The sequence below is a fragment of the Rhea pennata genome, chromosome 11, assembly GCF_028389875.1.
Source record: "Rhea pennata isolate bPtePen1 chromosome 11, bPtePen1.pri, whole genome shotgun sequence".
In the NCBI taxonomy this organism is placed as follows: Eukaryota; Metazoa; Chordata; class Aves; order Rheiformes; family Rheidae; genus Rhea; species Rhea pennata.
Genome location: NC_084673.1, coordinates 10415768 through 10437904, shown reverse-complemented (window position 1 = coordinate 10437904; position 22137 = coordinate 10415768).

The following is a 22137-nucleotide window of genomic DNA, read 5'->3' as shown; positions in this document are numbered from 1 at the left end:
AAAAGGATTTAGTCTCCACAAGGCAAGTCTTAATACACATCATTTTATGCTTTTAAAGATTATATGAAACATAACCTTTTGTACTGAATGAAACCTAAAAAACAACATCATGACTGGCTTTACAAAGTGCTTTGCTTTTATTCTTTTTATTCTTTACATTTGCCTGAAAATGTAAATCTGGCATAGTCAATTAATTCTGTAGCCCCCTCCTAGGTCACAGATTTGTTGTTTTTCTGTTCCTTCTTTTAATCACATAATTCTCTTTCCTCTCTGTTTCCAGTGTGGTGCATTTGGTCTTCTCTTCTTTCCCCTCTCCATATTACAAATTAAGGTTTATTAATAGATTTGATTTCTATACATCCCTACCTCTTTTTTCAAACCAAGTCTCTGCACTTCTTTTGGCTTAACATACTACATTTAATTAAGGAATAATTAATGTGGGCCATCTTGAAATTGCTGCCTTTTCAGAGTCTATTAAAAGCCCTTAATTTATTCTACTTTTAATATCTTTAGATACTTGATTAAATAGTAAAGAAAGAAATGTCTGTTCTCACATAGTGAAATGATAGACTGCAGATTAGCAAAAGCGAAGAATGCCAAATTTCATCTCAATTGTATTATCGTATTTAGAACCGTGCATTTTCTCTGTAACAATGAGTTAATCCATTTGCTGCTCAAATTTTTGGTATTTTGCGTCACAGTAAACATCATAAAGGACAGATTCAGCCTCTCAATATAAGAAATGACTAAATAAATATATCATAGTACATAAACTAGATTTACCATAATAGATGAATGAGCAAATATGCTAATACGCCCCCCCTTTTTCCTGCTTTGATTTTCAGAATTGTCAGTTTTTCCTCCACCCGAATAACTTTCAAGAAAGGCCATAGAAAAAGATCCTGAACCATTATCATCTTATGATATTAAAGCTTGAAAAGTAGTCAAGAGAGCAGAGTAATGGGAGCTGAGCCAATGTGGAGGAGCTCTACTGAGAGAGACCCTGGCAGCCGCTACATTCCCAGCAATTACAGGAACAGAAACTGCTCTACAAGCCAGCAGTGTCTTGAGTGGAAGTGTAAGAGCCCTCACACTCTTCTAGAATAATTATTACATTGGGGAATTTTTTGATATGCTTGTTTGAATATGAGAGAAATTATTTTTTCTTGCTAAAATTATATACTTTTCAATTTTTTTCAAGTGAACAATCACTGCAACATAACTGATGAAACCTGTGAGTTTATGTAATGTCCACTGAAATTTTTTTAAAATGATATTCAAAATTCTACACTGGCTTTTAATAAAATTGATTTCTCATTATAGTAATGGAGCAAGTTCACAGAAAGAAAAGGATGAATAAATCTAAAAATCCCTATACTGTGTTCAATATCCATTTCCAGGTTTGCATTTAACCTTTAAAAGAATTAAGCCTTTAGATATACTGTGTACTATACTAAAATTAAGCTACACTATAAAATTATCAGGAGGTATGTCTGTCAGGTAACTGTTATTTACTATGAATTAGGTTCTCTGAAAGTTCAGTGTCGCTCCTGATCAACATGACTTCAGAACTTTTATTAGTAATTTAGGAGAATTTGTACGCAACTAAAATGTCCTGATACATAAGCTGAACCAAGACTGCAAAAAGCATGAAATAATTAATTAATTATTATTCACTAATTACTAAAACATCAGTTCAAGCTGCAGCAAAGAAACAGAGATGTGCATCTACTCACAAAAATTCAAAATATGCAAGTGCGAGGCAGTCTATCTTTCTTCCTTTCCATACATGCCCTACTTTTAGGGAGACGCATAAACTTCAATATATTCGAAATACCCTCGCTTCCCTTTCTACTTTCTTGTTCTGTCATCCACATATAAATCTCAGAGGGAGAATCAGTTGATGATCTGTATCTCCAAGCTGGCATTCAATTACTTGCTTCCCTCTAGATCACTTGTCAAGAGCTGCACGCTGGTAGGAGCTCTCCTGCAGCGCCCATCTGAAACAGTGCTTCAAACACTGATCAAAACACAGTTTACAGGCAGCTTCTCGCACTCCCACCAGCGTGAGCCAAAGCCAGGACAGAGAGGCCTGGGCTGGCTTTACCTGTCTTTTCCATTCCTTATTATTACGGCTTGTTTTCTCGTGTTCTTAATGTGACCACTCACCCACAAATCCTCCGGCGGTAAAGTACCTTTACTTCCCAAAACAGATCACCTTGCTTTTAACTATTATATTTTATGAGGAAGATTGACCTTATAAAAATACTGAAGATCCTAAGGCTGCTGACATGAAATAAAAACAGCTGCTCTGAAATAATAGCAAAATTTACGTACTTGATTTCTGACGTTCCTGTTTAGAAACTCCCCTGGCAAAGACACGGCAGTGTCACCGCACTCACGGGCGTTAAGGAGAACTGCCCGGTAGTCAAGGTGAGCTAGCGTTTGCCAGGTTTTCCTGATTTTTCCTCTTTTTTTTTTTTTTTTTTTTTTTTTTTTTTTTTTTAGTAATAGTAACACAATGGAAACACTTTTTCTGTTCTGTCAAATCTGCGCACCTGCCAGCAGCAGAAGGCTGTGTTTTTACTCTGAATAGTTTCATTTCTGGTATTCACAAAAAGAAAACTGAAAAAGCAAATTGGCAGAATTACTGGTAAGAAGAATAATTTCTGTAACACAGCCTACCGTGTTCCCATCATCTATGAATTCTTAGAGCTAAACGTAAGGTAATTGCCATCCCTCTAAGCTGTTTGCTCTTGTATTTTAAGAAGAATATGGCTTTGTCTGGAATCTGATGTGAGACCTGTTCTAGCTGCCTGGGGCCCAGCTAAAATTATTTTTTTGAAATCACTGCTGTTCTTTGGATACCTGCTGCTTAATTAAAGTTGCAGTTCTGAGAAAAACTCAAGAGGGGCGCTGACTCCTCAAGCAGGGTTAGCAGGTATATATTTCAGAAAAGAGGGACTTAAAAAGGTCTGTATTAAGATATTCAAACTATTCAGGTTAGAGCGAAAACGTTCGGTCTTTCACATCCTGTCCCATGTTTTTCCTCTCAACTCTAATAAACCTAACAGGGGGGACGATACGGGAGGACCCGTGGGCCACCGCGCCGGAGAGAAACCCACCCCGGCCACCAGCCACCGCAGCGATAGCTACGAGGACGCAGAGGCTGAGGATGGAGCACGCCTCGAGCGCGCTCCGCTGCCCAGCGCGGGCCCCCGGGGCCACCGAGCTCGCCTAGGAAGAAGTTCTCGAGCTGCGCACGGCTTCCTCAGCCGTCGCTGCGAGGGCTGAGGACGCAGCCCCGTTCTCGACTAGTGCGATCTGCAGTAAGCAGACAGCAAAACCCTCACGGATCTCGGGCACAGCAGGCCGAAACAGCGCTCTCCCCAGCCCCGCCGCTCCCAAGGGGAAGCGCGGGTCACCTGCGAGCGCGGCACGCGTCCGCCCTGGCCACCGTCCGGTGTTTCCTCTGCCTCGGGGCTGGCTTCGCCAGGTGCACAGAGAAGTACTTCTTCCCCGTAACAAGCATTCCCCGGGAGCATCTGTCGGCACGGAAAAACACGGGGTTATTCACTCAGATTTACAGTTCTAAGACATATAATTCCCAACAGGAAATAATTACTGCTGCAGCGCAACAGCTGAGCATGAGATTTTAATAGGGGCTGCGTAATTGACCAATAGCAATATTTGAAATAACACTGCTTAGGAGAAGATTAATTTAGCAATAGGGCATAATTCAGCCCTACAGGCATCAGGAAGGCACGCTATCTTGCATCCGGTGCTGCAGATTAGACTTAGGGTATTATGGGATGTTTCTAGCTTTTCTCTAAAGCATGTAGTATTAACCACTGCCGGAGGCAGAATATCAAACATTTATCTGCACCTACTTCCTTCATAATGAAGGGCTAATTCAATTTTATAACAAAAGGACAGGCTAGAAATGAGTTGGAGATAGAGTTGAGAAGCGCACACCTACTTGAGGCTTGTGCTTATAGCTGAAGCAGCAGCCGGGCTTGGCGGGCTCCCTTAGCAGTGGATTAGAGCTCTGACATTTTCCAGTGCCTTGGCAGGTTTTGAATAATATCTTAAATATTTATTTAAACATAAATTTCAAATGCAGTGCTCCCTTTATAAGGGCTAAGAAGGTAGACTGACCTAGCGATGTTGTAGCAGATGAAGTTATTGTTTGCTATTTCTCTAATACTCTTATGCTTTGAAACCACATTCTGCTGCCACTCTTCTATTTAAATCTCAGCATATGACTAGTTTAGATAAGCAGAGTTTACTCCTTTTCAGTGGAGTGGTAACAGTGTTACACAACCCTGAAACTTAAACTACAAAACACTTTGCTTCCTGTTCTAACAAGGGAGTGGAGCAAGATTTCATTACTTGAAAATGATGAAACTTGACTAAGAATGAAAGTTTCAGCTGCTGAAATAAATTAATCTTCATCTAAGCCCCAGTGATTTAAAAAAAGTTGTATTTGACACATTTCCTACTTGAAAATGAAAATCAAGTATATAAAGATTGAAAAACGTGAACCATTTATTCACAAAGAAACCCTTCTAACTTGTACCTTAACTTTGGAAACAAGTTCATCCCTTTCATCATCTAACTATCACCCCAAGGCCATGACCTGATGTTATGTTCATTAGAAGCAATAGATATAAAAGACTAGTTGCAATGAAGCTGAACATTAAAGTGGAAGAAAGAAATAATTCACTGTAAGGATGTCTATTTAATATTTTATAAGTTTTTAGGTAATATTAAATGATATGATTGTAATTTTGTATTCTTGCATTTTAATTTTATATCAAATCATTTAAAATTTCATTTGTTTCAACACTTCATAGCAAAAACAATAACTGAACTTATAAGTGTAATGAAAACTATTAATCCATTTCAGATTTTGTCAAATGAGGCAGCTGTGCAGTTCTGTATATATTATTTTAATAACTATTATTATTAAGAACATAAGACCTCTTGACCAGTAAATGTGACCTTGTAGAAGAGTGAATTCTGAAGAACTAGTGTACTGTGCTTCAGAATCATGTTCTCCAAAAACCACATCAATTTCTACTTCCAATTCTTTTGCCCATCTTGAAAATCAAAGACAAAAACAAATGAGAAAACAATTCCAACAAGTTACTCTGCTTTTTTTTTTTAAAAAGGGAGAAAATATTTCTATAACATACATTTTGCTGGATTATTTATCAGTGAACGATCTCTATCGATCTCCAACTTCTTTGATGTTTTCGTAGAAGTCCATGCCCATTTCTGCACTTCACTAGATGCTGCTATGGAGTACAGTGCTATATAGAGCTTCCTTGGCATTTTTGCCATGTATAGTCAAAATTCAAATATATGTTTCATAGAGACATTCAAAACATGTTTCTCTTCTTACATAGTGTTGTACCTGCAGCCTGTCTTTCGTCCATAAACCTCAGTTCTATTTTACACGAAGGCATTTATATAAGTAAAGGAAAGCTAAGGGAAATCTTTGAAAATGAGGAAAAGTGATCATTAATGAATCAAAAAGAAACCCCATCCACGCTGTTCAGGTATCCTTATTACAAACGACTCGCAGCTGCGCAGGCGGCTGCACAGCGAGGGCCTCCGCGGCGAGCGCGCTCGGCTCCTGCCGGCCCTCTCCGCCCTCCCAGAAACGCACAGGGTTTCGGCTGCCCCCGCTCAGTTCAACACGCCGTCGCTCGTGGGCAGGGGCAGCTGCCTGGCTGTGGCGCTCCACAACGCTTCAATCCCTTGGCCACACTGGCAGCAAGATTTCTTCGCTAGCTCCCTGAAGCCCCTTGCTCATAGTCTGGCGGATTCAAAAGAAGAACAGAGCCAGCTTATTTGCTTCTTACGTGGTTCCGGTCTTCCTGAATATATTTCAAGGTGCAAATTGTACATGACTTGCAGGCTCCTACAAGCCCAGCAAACCTTATGAGAGTTCATGCATTGATAAGAAGTACCTTCACGTTCACAGAAAGGATTGCAGCACACGTGGGTGTGTGCCACAACAGGTTGGCGTGTCCTCCGTGCCTTTGCTGCGCTAGGAACTTCGAAAAGTTACCCTGTCCTTCTAAGGCTTCTGAAAATGCCCAGCTCTTGTTAATTTTCAGTATGAAAAGAAAAATCCTATGAAACTCAGTTAACATTTCCCTGTCTCTTGCATTATTACATAAACATGCAGTACACATACCTTTAAAGAAAACTGTTTTTTTCTCATCTATTGGGAATGGTATCTTGCTATATCAGCTTATTTTATAAGTCTGAAAGGTGAAACTTGAGTTTGTCCTGTAAATTCTGTGAATCCTAAGATTACAGAAAAAGATATTACAAAGGTCCCATTTTTTCTTCTGTTTGTTATTCTCAGTTTGTTGGAGATCTCAAGTCAATAATTCTTGGAAACAAAGATAGGAAATACATTAAAGATCACATTTTTCATATTCCTCTCATTTGCTGTAATATAGGGAATCATGACCAAAAAGAAAAAGGTTTTATTAACAGAAGAAAAAGAATTCTGAACAGAAGACACTATACTTTTTTGTTGTTGTTAGTTAAAGAGAAAGATCTAAGATGACATTAATTGCCTGGACTGTTAATTAGTGACGAGACTGCTTGTTCTGTTACTGTCACATAGAGAGGAAGGTAAATGCATTTATTTATTTTAGGGACTATGGAGAGATTTTAGCTATGCAGTGTACTTCTGGCCAGAGTAATTTTTTCTTTGTCAGTAGACTTATTATACAGAATACCTCTTGAGGAATATATTTTTTTCACAACAAGCTTGGTAGTAACCCGGCTCTGAAATAAAGGTGTCTGTTGACCTATCTGAAAAGCTAAAATACATGTATATATATGTTCAGATATGCACGCTCATGCACATTTTCAGGTATTAAGTTGCTTCTTTGAAAATGAACTAATATTCACTGGGAATTTCAACGTGGAAGCTTCTACATTTTAAGAAATGGTGTATTTCTGAGTGAAATGAAAAGTTTCTTGCCATTCTGTTTTTTCAAGACATTTTTAACACCACTTGGTCTAGAACTCCAACCTCAATACACAAATAAATAAAACTATTTATATAAAATTGTGGACATAAATATGCAAAGTTTCTATACTGACTGTCAGTCCTGAAGATCACTCCAAATTTGAAAAAATATTTGTGAATTCAAGGAGAATTTGTGAAATCTTCCTTTCACACTACCAAGAAAAAACACATTTTTCAATGTCTTGAAGACTTAATTAAGACGGAGTCTCTATACCTTTTGTGCCCCACTTATCCCTAGTATTCCACTTAGCTGGTTTTCTGTGGGGAAAAGCAAAAACCCAGAACGGAGCATTTTCTCGAATAAGGACTTCAAATCATTTCCACAGTCCTTGATTTATTTAGCTCCCAGAAAGAATTTTCTGTTATTAGCTTAAGTTGCTTAATAACTTCATTTCTTATAGATATAAGTACACTTTCCATACATACAGTAACTAAAGATGTTCAAGTCTGAACAACATGACTGACTTTAAGAAGAGGTTGCAGAAGTGTGGAAGGAAGGAATTATGGCTTATTTCTGAAGAATGGATACAGATAGATACCTTTTTAGTTTTTCCCTTCTCCTTTTCCCTACATCAGAGTAAGGAAAATTCTGCAGGCTGAAAATGATCTACTTGCTTTTGAAGAAAATGTTCTATGTATTATCCTTAATATCAGCAGTATATTTCAATCCTAACCACTTGGAAATTGCTGTTCAGAAAGAACTAGCCCATAACAGAATTTTATCCTCCTAGTTCAAAGAACACAAGAGATGTCTTCAACTTTTGAGCCTAACTTTTGACTTTTTAAAGGCTATTCTGCATAAGGGATATAAAAATTGCATTCCCTTGCTAAAGTGCCAGAGTTAATTTTAACACTAGTTTTCTTTGTTGTTCTAAAATCAGTGCAAAACAATGGAATTATAATTAATAATTATCTGATGATCACTTACAAAAGATTACACAGTGGCATGGTGTGAGATAAGTTAAAAAAAGCTAGAAAATAAACAGTGTGTACAATGGATGGGAAACGTCATTGAAAGGAATTGATCTTTTTCATTCCATTCAATTGACACTACTGTGTCAATTAAACAAAATATACACCTGGAACTGGAAGTAGAATCCCCTACAATTTGACCCTAGAACTGCCTTCCAGAAAACAATATCCAAAGTACTCGGGCACTTTTAGAAAAGGAGTTTTCCCATTCCAAGATCCCTGAGTTGACATTCAGACCCCACAAACCAAATAAATGGATGGAGACAACAGTCTTTGAATTTCTCTTCTGAAAATCCTAAAGTAATCTTGATACAATTTACTCACACAATATTACATGTATAATAATGTCACTAAATGAACACACAATTCCCAAACCACTGCACAGAAACTGATTGTCTTTGTAAATTATTATAAAAATAATATTTGATAGTTGAGAAGAGTGATTTACTTTGTTGAATGATCAAATATTATTAATATGTATGTGGCATATGCATTAAATATTATTAATATATGTGTGTAGGAATATGTAACATACGACCAAGTTAAGAGTGCAAATGGAACTGTCTTCCCAAATTCTGGTTCTCTTACACATCTGAAATTGCAACATTTATAATTTTGATTTTTATATAAATTTCCTTTTTCTTATAAAATATGGGGTTTGTATATATTTCTTACTTTGAAGATCTTTATTTTTAAGCATCAGTTTGCAAAAGAGAATAGAAGAATTCTGGAAATGTTTAGATGAGGACTTTTCAGCATAGCATTATTTTTGTTGCTGGATATATGTTTTGTATCTTTGCACATTAATGGATATTCTAAAAGTTATCTGGATTAAACATCATCAAAGTTAACAGCCTCTTTTTATAAGACTATCTTTTTCATTTTAAGATGCTATTAGAATAACAAAATTGATGCCTAGTGGGCTAAAAGCAGACTGCTATTTAACATATTTAATGAACATCTGGAGATTTTTATTCAAAGTTTTATTTTGTATTTTCTTTTAAGTATTTCTTACTTTTTCAAGAAGAATCTCACTTTGCCTTTCCCCAATTTGAAAGCATTATGAGCCACAAACATTAACGCCTTGACTCTATTTCTTTACCTCTGTTTTCCTTTTTGTGATATAAACTAGGTTATTATCAACCTGCTGTAACTACCATAACAATAATAATTACAAAAGCGGTCACTGTAGCCAGAACAAAGACTTGGGACTGACAGGTGAAGTGTTTGTGTTCTATATTGGGAGAACAACAAAACGCAGAATAACATTCAGTGTTGTTCTCCTCTTCATCAGCCTTTATAACCATTTAGAAAATGCATAACATACCTCCCCAAGTAGTCCAAACAAAGGAAAAGCTTATTTCATATAGCAGCTATGGTGGGCACCAGCATTTTCTTCTATCACATACGCGTACGTGATGTCCTCTGTGATTTGCCCAATTGTACAGGGGAACTACAAATTTAATATTTACACAAAAATTAACAAAGCACTGAAAATTAATTTGTGTATTTCTCTCCTCCCTTTTTTAAGAACGATCAGAAAGTCTACCACACATTATCTACTTCATCATGATCAAACTCTTCTATAAAACTCAAGGTCCCTCTAAGCACTGGTGATCACCTTTATCTGTACTGAACCATGTTATCTGATCTATTTAAAACTTCTCTCTGAAGACATCTAACCTAAATTTCCAGCAGAGCTTAACCAATATTTAGTATTATTTGTTTGAATATTTCATCTTGCTAAATGTACTTTTACACATATAGATTGTCTAAACACTAAAGCAATACAGTAACTTGCTAAATATTTGCATTCTCATTGTGGTAAATGTGTTAGACAGAGTCGAGAAGGATTTCTGAAGAGTATGTGTTCATAAAATGTGTGCTGGACTGTTTGGTCCCCTGTAGCGACCAGCACAAGACCTCAACATCCTGAGTGGCAGAAAAGGTCGTTATGGAAAGTGGGGAGAATTGCCTATGCACTCAAGAAAAATCTACCAAAAGCTCTTACCATCTAGTAATCATTTATCCCCCCGTCAAAGGGTGAGCACTGCTAGTGTACAAACCACTGCAACATCTGCCAGCATGCTCAATTCCAAACACGAGAAAGCTCATTAATCCGAAGACGTTGTTAGATTATGGGAAGACTTCTCCGTAGAACTATAAAACAATCACCATCCCCTCATAAATGAGGATATCCTGCAACTCAAACGTATAGTGGGAAAAAACAGAAAATCATAGAGTAAGGAGGAAAGAATGTCAAATGGTGAGACCTGGGCTGGAAAGGCAGCTGCATGTAACTCCTCATATGAAGCCTTGTAAAAGTTCATATGAAAGTCTTGGATCGCAGGGCATCACTGGAGGAGCTTGAACGTAGATTTAAGAGAGAGATTCTGAACACGGCCGCGGCGTCGCGAGGCTGACAGTTCACCGGACCAGCTCAGTGCGATGCCACCCGTTCAAACAGCTCACGCAAAATAACTACAGATCAGATCTGTTTACCTGTGCATGGACGCCTGAAAGACCCATTGTGCTTACTCTTGGTAATGTATTTTTCTCCCATTTATATACCTGAAAATGGAGTTTGCCATAACTTTTGTTAATACATCCAAAATAGCCAAATCTGAAAAAAAGGAAAGTCAACAGAAAAATCCCTCCCCCCCCCTCCCCCGGCAGCTTTATTTTATGTATGCAGTTTTATTCTGCTTTTCCTTTACATTAACTATTTCCAGGAGATCATATTGAAACTATAAGTTCAGTGACATTATAAGAAAACAACAGATTATGGCTTAGTATCTGCAATTTCAAAAACAATTCAGAGCACATGCATATTCAGAAGAAGTCAGAAACACTGAAAAGCCCAGGAAAAATATGTCTAGATATACAAGATAAAATTGCAAAAGTGCTGTAATTGTTTATAAAAACAAGCAGAGACAACATACAGAGAGCAGAACTGTAGCAAAAGCTTAGATAATCAAACCACATTTGTCTTAATTTGCTTCACTGAGTTATGCATAACATTTGACATATATATAGCCATAAATTTAATTTCTGTGGTTTGCCTATGACATCGTTATCTGTTTTACTTGTTAGTATGAAAGATTATGTATTTAAAATTGTTAAAATTAACTTTATTTCAGTTGTTCTTCTTAATCCAATTGAATAATAATTGAAACAGAACTATATATACAACTCATTTTCTTCTAACAAATAAGAATTGTATATACGTTATGTTCTTCCATTGTGTACTGCACTATGAAATAAATGACCGTAAAACTTTATAAATGATAGTTATTGAATACCTACTTAAAGATGAACAGCTGTCAGAATCTGAACATATAGAGCAGTTATGCTAAACTAAGGCCAAATTTAAGAGTAAAAATGGAAATTCAAGTTTTGTCACTGGATGAAAATCTGGAAACAAACATAACCTGGCATCCTTCTGCATCACAAAGCGCACTGATTGATGAGCGAAGTGTTGTGCTGCTGCCAGTGAAGTAAAATTCATGCAATTTCAAGCATATTAAGATTTTTTACACAGTTTGAGCTGCCTTGGAGAACTGCAACTGAGGCTGCCATTCCACAAGCCTGAGAAGTCACTTACAGCCAGGAAACACTGCTACCAACTGATCCAAGCTGCGTGTCCTCAAAACGAAGCCCTTGGATTCTCGAGTGCCTAACTGTGATCTGGAGACTAAAGGCTGCCTGCGGAAGGAAATATAATTAGTGTAATTTATTTCACATTTACATTTTTCTGAGGCTTCAGCTTTCATCTCCATATCACTTGTTAAAAATCACGTCATCTCTAAAGATAAACGTAAGCTCTATTTCAAATATTATGTGGTACTGAGCACAACTTTCCTCTCTCAGGATTTCTGCTGTTCCAAACTTTTACTCCTTATTTGCTGAACTCAGAGCAAAATCAAAAGTACGCCTTGTTCCTCTTAAGAGCTATATGAGTCTTCCTTCATGATTCAGGCTTTTTTCTCATCCCATTTCTTTTGGTCTGCCGCACACTCTCCTTCACAAGTGCATCCAGCCGAGCACCCTCTGTCACCCTCCTGGAAAATGTAATCTCTAACTGCTACCTTTCTATTTGCTCCTCCCACCACCACTGTTTAACAAAATACGCTTCACTAACAAATTACATGTATGTCCTCTGTCACAGGCTTAAAAATTATTTCAACAGAAATGAGATAATGTCTTTGTTATTCTTTAAAAATCCATGAAAACATTACACGGGGCTGAAATTGTTCTGAGGCCTACAGGGCAAATTCACGCTACAGGAAAAACCTATAATATTAGAAATTACAGAGCTTGAACTGAAGCATATATTCAATGTTTCAGTTTGCCCCAAGTAATGACAATAAGAACAAATTTAATGATGAAAATTGTAACGACTGCCTTTCCAGTTCAGGCTGTAAACCGGAGGTGGAGAAGACGCTTGGATAGCAAGGTTAAAGCAAGACACAAATGACAGGACAACACGCGATCAAGACCCTGCATTCCGCGGAACAGCCTTGTTACAATCACAAGAGATGACTGTCAAACCCTTACCAGGGTCATAACCATTAATCATTTTATTTAGCTGATAAGCAGGCAGCTTGCTGACTTAATTATATATAACAGCACCCTTAAAATTCCTGCACTTGCATAAATGTTGACAACACCACAGATTTGTATTTGGGCATTCTTGTTACTCAAGTGACTTCAGAGTCTAAACGTTAATTACACTTACAAAATTATTGTGCGGACAATTAATCTGAAATTCTGTGCTGAACATGGAATGTTTACTTTTTTATCCAAATTGACATATTTGGTTTATTCCCTCAGTCACAGATGTACAGCCACCCCTTTGTCAATCTGGACTAACTGCATTATGTTAATTAGGAAAGAAAGTTTAATTTCTTTCCCCTGTGCACCCAAAGGAATCACGGGGACATGGTTGCTAAGACACATTCCTGTAAAAGAGAAGAGTTTCTACATATTCAGATGCAGCAAATGCTGATTATGCACTGCAAACACACTTCTGTTAACTGAAAGCAGTGAACTAAATTTTAATGATTAAAGATTATTGTGTAAAATTGGAAGAACTTTAATAACTCAGAATTTAATTTATGATTACAAGCAGCATGCTTGGCCATTAAGCTTGGCAGCTAAGGTTGAATTGTATGTTGCAGAAAAAGGAGTTAGGGACAAATACTCAAAACTGGTTATTATTTTACCAATTATTTTTTCCACCTCCTGCTATTCTTTACATATAATAAAAATCTGTAAAATGTAGAGATCTTAATTGCTCTATTCGTATGCATAAAGTACACATGAAACAATTTCCATAAGTAAATATTTTCTTCTCATTGTGTAAATATTTTAAATTTTGATGAAACATATATGTTTTGTTCCCTTTTTAAATTTTCTTCGCAAATAACATATGAAACTTTTTTTAAAAAACAGTTGTGAATTGAAAACGCCTCCCAAAGCACACCTCTGCAAATTACCCACAGCTACCTCTTTATCAGACTGGTGATATAATTGGAATGTTTGCCACAAAATCTTATACAGCTTGTTATGAGCTCAAAGAAAGCTTGAGATTAAGTTCACATAGGTTACTGAGGACGCAAATTATGAGCCACATGTGCACATTACTTATGGAGACTTAGATGAAAACTTGTCCCTAGAAAAACCTCATCAATGGCAACCAATATCTCAGTGTAGGAAAAGGGCATTTCTGATTTTTCTGCTTTCCATTTGCAGCTGTGCATTGGAAATGAACTGGAACTGTTAACCTTACATTAATCTATGTTTTGATAATTTAGAAAGTTTAGCCAAAGCTTACTCTAACAATAGAACATATTTGCACTTTCTGCTCCCTTGCAGAGCTAGCTGTTGAGGTATGAAATATCACAAGACCAATCCCAGAACATTTTAAAGACAAGAAATGCTGGGGCTATGATTATGAAATGTGCTTTCCACAGGCTTCAGCCCACCTGCCTGTGCACAAGAGCCTCAGGGAACACCCATGTTTCAAAGCACGGTGCTGAAGGACCTCCTGAAGTTTGACAAACATCTGAAGGCAAGACAACACTTACTCTTCCTGTACTAGTCTTTGAAGAAGAAAGTGTATTTCCTAAGAAATGCTTATATCTGTTATAACTCCTCACTGCAGCTCCTGCTGCCAGCTTCCCACACCATGCCAGCTGGACATCACCAGCTCTTTGGAGGGCATGAAAGTCACCCAGAGTTGGAGAGAGATGGACCTGCTGCCCCACTGAGGGTCTGCCCTGATACTACCAGCCTTTGCCTCCTGACTGATACCTGCCTGGGCATGCTGATCACATAATCACAGAAGGGTTGAGGTTGGAAGGGACCTCTGGAGTCATCTAGTCCAACCCCCCCTGCCCAAACAGGGTCACCAAGAGCACGTTGCCCAGGATTGTGTCCAAATAGCTTTTGAATATCTCCAGGGGTGGAGCCTCCGCAACCTCTCTGGGCAACCTGTTCCAGTGCTCTGTTACCCTCCAGGAAAGAAATTTTTCCTCGTGTTCAGATGGCACTTCCTGTGTTTCAGTTTGCGCCTATTGCCTCTTGTCCTATTGCTGGGCACCACTGAAAAGAGTCTGGCCTCATCCTCTTTACACCCTCCCTTCAGATACTTGTACACATTGATAAGATCCCTCACCTCAGTCTTCTCCAGTCTGAAGAAGTTCCCACTCTCTCAGCCTTTCCTCATATGAAAGATGCTCTAATCCCTTAATCATTTTAGCAGGCCTCTGCTGGACTCAATCCGAAGCTCCACATCTCTCTTATATTGGTGACAGTACTTGAGATGAGGCCTGCCCAGGGCTCGGTAGAGGGGCAGGATCACCTCCCTCCACCTGCTGGCAACACTCTTCCTAAGGCACCCCAGGAGACCACTGGCCTTCTTGGCCACAAGGACACATTGCTGGTTCATGACCAACTTGTCATCCACCAGCACTCCCAGGTCCTTCTCTGCAGAGCTGCTCTCCACAAGGTCAGCCACCGGCTTGTACTGCTGCATGGGGTTATTCCTCCCTAGTTGCAGGACTCTGCACTTGCCCTTGTTGAACCTCATGAGGTTCCTCACCGCCGAACTCTCCAGCCTGTCCAGGTCCCTCTGGATGGCAGCACAGCCCTCAGGTGTGTCAGCCACTCCTCCCAGCTTGGTATCATCAGCAAACTTGCTGGGGAGGCACTCTGCACCCTCATCCAGGTCATTGATGAAGAAGTTGAACAGGATGGGAGCCAGGACTGTGCCCCGGGGGACCCCGCTAGCTATAGGCCTCCAGCTGGGCTCTGCACCACTGATCACAACGCTCTGAGCTCTGCCGTTCAGCCAGTTCTCAACCTACTTAACCGTCTGCCTATGCAGCCTGCTCTTCCTGAGCTTGCCTACGAGGGTGCTACGGGAGACGGCGTGGAAAGCCTTGGTGTGCACCCGCACAGCTCACTCCACCTCAGCCACTGCTCACGCGCGCTGGCCAACGAGGAATGGTTTGCCGGTTGTAAGTCATACAGCGAGTGCTTGCAGAGTCTCTTTGCGCTGGGATAGAGAGGCCTGACCCAAAGTCGCCCGGAGACACCGGCGCGGCGGGCAGCGCGCGGGCTGGCGTGTGCGAGCACCCGTCCGCTGCGGCCACGTGTGCCGCAGGGCCGGGCCTCCGTCTGCGCGGAACCGCTCCTCCTCTTCCCATCGGTCCCGCCACGCGGCCCTCCGGTTTCACCTTTAAGCAGGTATGCTGCCCAGCAACTCCTATTAAAACCCCACTCGTGCAGTGGCGAATGAACAGTACAAAGGCACGATCTATGTTCAAAATCATATAAACAATTGAGTGTTACACTAATTATATCAATAACTTAGAAAACACATGGCAATTGGCAAAAATCAACAAAGAATCAATGCTCTCAGTTTAACCAGGTTCCTTAAATTTTATCTGATATTCCTGAATTAGCGCTTAATGAATTTAATCCTCAGTAAATCATTTACCTTGGATGATACTCAGCTGTCTTTACATTGATTTTCTTTTCATTTGTGAAGTTTTGAAAGTAATTGTATTTTAATGGGATATAACTTCCCAAATTCCTATGGCTTTTTTGAGGATCTCAACTTAAAAACATTTTGAATAAATTCATTTTTTTCCACATGCTGAATCACTAATGCAATGAAAACTATTATTATAACAGTATATTGCCGTAAAATTTTTTAAAGGCTCTTATTTTTTTTATTCTCATTCTTCATAGCCTTTGTCCAGAAAAGACCAGTTAATCTCTCTAGATATTAAAGTAAAACAATCCAGTATACGTTGTTCAGGAATAATAGAACTAACTTCCAAAAATTCTACATAATTCTTGCCGTTTTACTTCATGAAAGACTATATTATCCCTTCATGTTATATCAATGTACATTAGTGCTATATTGGTTAAAAGGGATACTACTTCACAATTTATGCCTTGTCGACTTTAAATACACCCACACTGTTTGACAAGACTAAACTGTACATTTACTTGTCAGTTCAATACTGTTGTTGTTTGAAAATATTATGGCTCAAAGCAGCAAACACAAATCACGTTCTTTTGTTACTAAATCCTACTCATGCATCAATCTAAAGAAGTGAAAAGGTTTAAGCAGTACAGATACACTAGCAAAAGACTATTTTTTATTGAAATACTTATTCACATATTGGTGAGCAAAATAATAATAAAAAAAGAGCGAAACAGCAGTTGCTATCTTCAACAAACTCTGTATAACCCTAAGATAAACTAAAGTACTACAAGATGCAGTCCATTCACATTGTTTAAAATAAAGGAGATATATATATTTATTTATTTTTCTAAATAATAAAAATGGTTTTGGAAAGTTATTTCTTAGAAAAGATGAGTGATATACGTTTCTGAAGAAAGGTTAAAATAATAAATGTAATTATTTGCATCTTCAATTACGCTTTTCTCTAGAATATAATAATGGATAAATGGATAGATATTAACAGACCTGTTTTTCCACAGAAAAATCTCAAAATTTTACTTTAGCATCACATCAAAGTGAAGAGCAGCCACTTTCTGGTTGAAAGACTGCTTTTTTTTGCAGCAATAAGCTTAGTAAAAGTGAAGAAATGAAGATAAATATATAAAATATTAAAGATAGTTTAGACCAGTCAGAATACCCTGTGCTTCAAATATTTCAAGAAACAAGGCAAACCTGCTTAAGCAAACTCAAACACAAAATCCTCAGGTATTTCCATACGTGTTATTACTGTGTTATTCCCCAATACACTTCTGCGTTATCGATCCACAAGCAATGATTTTGAACGTTACTGTAAGTAACAGAAAGGGTAAAGAGACGTCAAGTCTGAGTAACCAAGAGAAGTTGAATGACAGGGCTACACCAGCGCTGCGCCCCGCGCGTATTCCCGATAAACCAACTCGCCACGCTGAATTCCACTCCGGAATGCTTAAGGGACTGTGTTTGATCAGGAAATTCTCTGCAGGTTACCCTGAACTTTGTTCATTACTTTTATCAGTGAAAGCAGGGCAGCAAAATCTGTTTTCACTTTTTTTTAAAAAAAAAAAAAAAAAAATTGGCTATTGCTGTCAGGTCTAAAATTTAGCACAGAGTTTGTGCAAGAGTATTTTTGTTACCCAACTATAATTTCCATTAGAGACTAATGTGCATCAGTGTTAAAATATAACACTGCAAAAAACCCTGCCCGTTTTTTAAGAATTAAATTCATCGCATTTGTACCGTAAATTAACTTTTAAATATATTTAAAAATCAACATTGCCTTAAACTTCTGTTGTTTTATGTAAAAAGGTCACATTCTTACTGACTGGAAATTCTCATTTTAATTTAGAAATTGAGCATTTTCAGATTTTTGTAAGTTTTCTTTGTCATCATTAGTTCTTGTACATTGAGACAACTTTATAACTTTACTAGTTACTGGCTGATTATGTTGCATTTAGCCGTTTTCCCCATTATTTTAACTTACCAAACATGATCATGTCAAACTGATATACGCAAGCACTTTGATATGATTGTTATGACACTTGCAGTTTCTCTGTGGAAATTTGTTTTTTTTTTCCTTTTTTTCTTGCTAATTGCAAGTAACTCACTTTTCCCAACCTGACTCCATCTTTAAAAGAAGAAATTTTATTTTCTGGTTTTTTTTGTTGTTGTTGTTGAAATAATAGAAACATGCACACCCCAGATACCCTTCTCTGAGATGAAGCTTCACGGAACTGCAGTCCTTCTAAAGGCAAGGCAACCGTACTAAATAGTGCGACTGGTCCGATTTAAGTTTACAAGCTCAGGCCACAGTGTCCCCACTTTTTACTTCTTTATCTAGAGATGTCGGGGGAAAAAGGCCTCTCTGAAAGTGAAGAAGCCTTATAGACAAAGGAGAGAACTGCACATGAGCAATAGCAAGGACAATTAATTGTACGAATTGGTGAGCTAAAAGCTCTTTTCAAAGAGTAAATCATAGTTCATAATTGCCTTGGGATAATCAGAACAGTCCAATAGGGATGTTTAACGTTAGTATCGTCAGGGAAGATTTGTAATATCAATGTTGTGTAGAAACCTTTGCTTTTAAGAAAAAGTTAAAGAATAGGTATTACGTCTTCTAACGTACCTGTTTCTGGATTTTAACAAATGATTTTAGCAATAAGTCACGGAAATCCTGACCGAGGATCATCACTGAGTTGGTAAAATTATTAACAGTGTCCGCTGATAAATCTGAAGCCACTTCAGACAGGAAAGGGCCTTTGTGACCAGAACTGTTCAGACCTTTTTACAGCAGGACCCGCTCCAAAGAGCGTCTTTGTCAACTCTTGCACGGTCAGACCGAAGGCCGCTGCGACGGACAGCCCCAGCAGCGAGCCTGCCGCTGGGGGCACGCCGCAGGAAAGCGGTGGTGGTGACACAGATGACACTGACAGGCTGACACTCTAGATTAATTTACAGCTGAAGTATTTCTGTAGTCCTGGTCATCAAGTAAGACCATCTGCAGCGTGCCAGTCGTCCTTAGGGCGCTGGGAGGGACATGTAGGCAGCACCTCTCCAAGGGCAGGGACCAGCTCTGCTCCAGAAACCAAACTGTCAGAAAGCTATCAGAAGAATAACACTGGCAGATCCACTTTCTATTTAATTCCCTTGGTTATTTCCTTTTATAGTTCTTTTTTGTGTTATTCTTGTGAAGTACATCCATACTACATGAAAAGCAGAAGCTGTGGCTGCTTTGAAAATTGTCCACAACTATGAGCAAACATGATTTTCTACCTTATTCACGAAAGCTACAATTCATAAGCTTTTGCTAATGCACAGACGAATGGGACCAAAGAATAGAAAAACTATTCTGCTTTGAAAGGCATAACTATACACTTATTGAAAAAACATACAGATTTATTGGAGCTTGACAAAAATCCATCAAATCCACAGCTGTTTCGTAGACTTTAAATAGAATTAATTGCTCTGAAAACACACTTCAAATAATGTTTCTGTGAGGATGCTCTCTCTTAGTTACCACCATGCTATGGTAGCCAGGAATACATACTATACTTTTATTAAAATGCTGATTTAATTTTTGGAATCCCGCTTTTGAGTGTAAAATCTCAGCTTGAGCATGGAGGTAAATATAGCCATTGCTTAAATAAACTCTGTATTTATGTTATGCTTGTCCCCTGTTCTATTTCTCCTGCCTCTATTTTGATGTCATCTGCATATACGTATTGACAAGCTTTCAGTGAAGAGAAAGAGATGCTGACAATCTTGCAGGACACCATGGCATCTCTAAAGCAGGCACAAGCCAGCGAACCTCCTACTGGTGGAGATGAAAGGCGGGATTCACAAGCTAAAGCCGGAGTTTTTAGCACTTCTAGTTACTAGGGCTGAGTAAGTATAAATTGAGTTACGAAATAAGAAAATTGTCAAAATAAAAAACTTAATTTGTTGGCATGTATTGCAAGTCACTAATGCCCTTGGACTAATGTAATTTATAAGAACTCTATCGATTTTCTTCCCTATTCTGATGCAGTGCGTATTTTAGGTAGCATAATTTTGGCTGCTTAGGCTCTCTTTTAGAGTTATTCATGTTCCAAGATAAACACTGAGAGAAGCATTTCACTTTTGCATATGAAAAGAAAAGGCTTCAGTGCTCTGAACTTCAGAGGTAATTAACAGTGAGTAAATCTGTGAAAATTATAATGAGCTTCGTGATGACAACTTCATGGAGAGCAGCAAGATCCAGGGATGGGTCATTTACCCAACAGGATGGGTCATATACCCAACATGTGACTGACTGAATATAAACTTGTAAATAATACAGAAGTGACTATGCTGACGTTTAGTGAAAACAAAATATAGAAAGTGAGATAATTCTGAAGACAAAAGTGTATATATATATATATATATATATATGCACTGTATATATACATATAACTTGGTATTTAAACAGCTTGTAGATCACATATTTAACTCACAGAATGCAGAGGTAAAATACACAGCTTCTATTAAACAAAATTGAATGAATCTAAAATGACAAAATTTTCTTCTTCCCCACCCCCAAAAAAGAAATATTACTTTCAGAAACTGCACTACATTCATTGTGCAGAAGACTATCCAAACTGAGGCCATTCTTTTGTAAGTAACACTTTCTTTTACATTTTAAATTTTTCAAATTTAAATTTATTTTGGTCAGGTTAGTAGAGACTGGTAATATTAAAAACAAAAAATAAAAAATAACTCCTTATCTTTCAGAACAAAGAATGAAGACTTTGAGCCTTTTGCGCCTTCTGAGAAACTAAAAGAAACCTCCCCCAAGCCAAAACTGATTATGAACACAGACCTGAACTTAATATAGAAGAAACCAGCAAGTCTATATTTTTAAGCAGAGTAGCCTGAAAACAAGTTTTTGTCTTTTACAAAGGTATTAGGCAATGGGTAGTGGGAAGGAAATATATATAGCTTTCTACGTGGCAGTTCATTTGCTTTATATTCGAATGAAGAAAACTTAAAAATTGAAACTTCTATCTCCAGTTTCTGCTTTATCATGATTAAAGCACAGTACTTTCCTACCTTCAATATTTAAGTATTTATAAGCGTCCTACAGTGTTATTTCACCAACTCTACTGCAAAATGATGAAGTGTTTCTAAAATATAGAGGGGCGCTTAATTTTAAAGGTGGACTTCAGAACAATTTCAACTTTCAATATTTTTCAAGTATACTATTGTCTGTTTGCAATCACTTCAAAGGACTAGTTAAACTTGGAAAATTTAAGAAGAATTGTACTTCAGGCATCACTGAAGCGAGCTGCGCTACTTATGTTTTCCCTGTATTTTTTAAACAAGTTGCATTTACACATACTAAACATGGAAAAACATGTCTGCTTTCATTCAAAAGCAACTTTACACTGAAAGTGTACACTGACTACACTGAAAATAAATAGAACTGTTATTTAATTTTTCTAGACTTGATAGAAGTATATAGTATTCAAGAAATAATAAAAACTTTAAGACTGAGATGAACTGGATTTGAAGAAAATCATTTTAAACACAGCCAGAGAGATAAAACATATGAAATTTCTTTTGACCTAATGAAAATTCAAAGGTAAATTAATTTGGTCAAAATATACAACCAGATTTAAAGACATTATCTCTTTGCAGGCAGAGATAATATGATCAGGAAAACATATTTCTTTTCTTGACAACTGTTCTATTCATGATTTATTAACTTTTCATTATTACCTGCAGTTCTCTCTTTCTGTGTGTTTTATACACCTTTCCAATTTGCTGAAATGCACACTTAGAAAGATACTGGTGAGGCATGTCTAAATAGATTAATCATTTTTGCTTAGGATTTCACATTTCAGTATTCTTTAAGTTTGAAGCTAACTACTACTTAATCACCATGTGAGCCAAGGAAAAGTACCAATTTTAATACAGCTATGAGAGATTGGTAAAGCAATTGTGAACAGAGCATAAGACACTGGATTAATGATCTCTCCTTTGACTGAGAGAAAAAACAGCATGCAGAGAAGTGAAATTTTCTTTTTTTTTTCTGCTTAAAAACTTAACAGTAATGGTGGCCTTTTTTTTT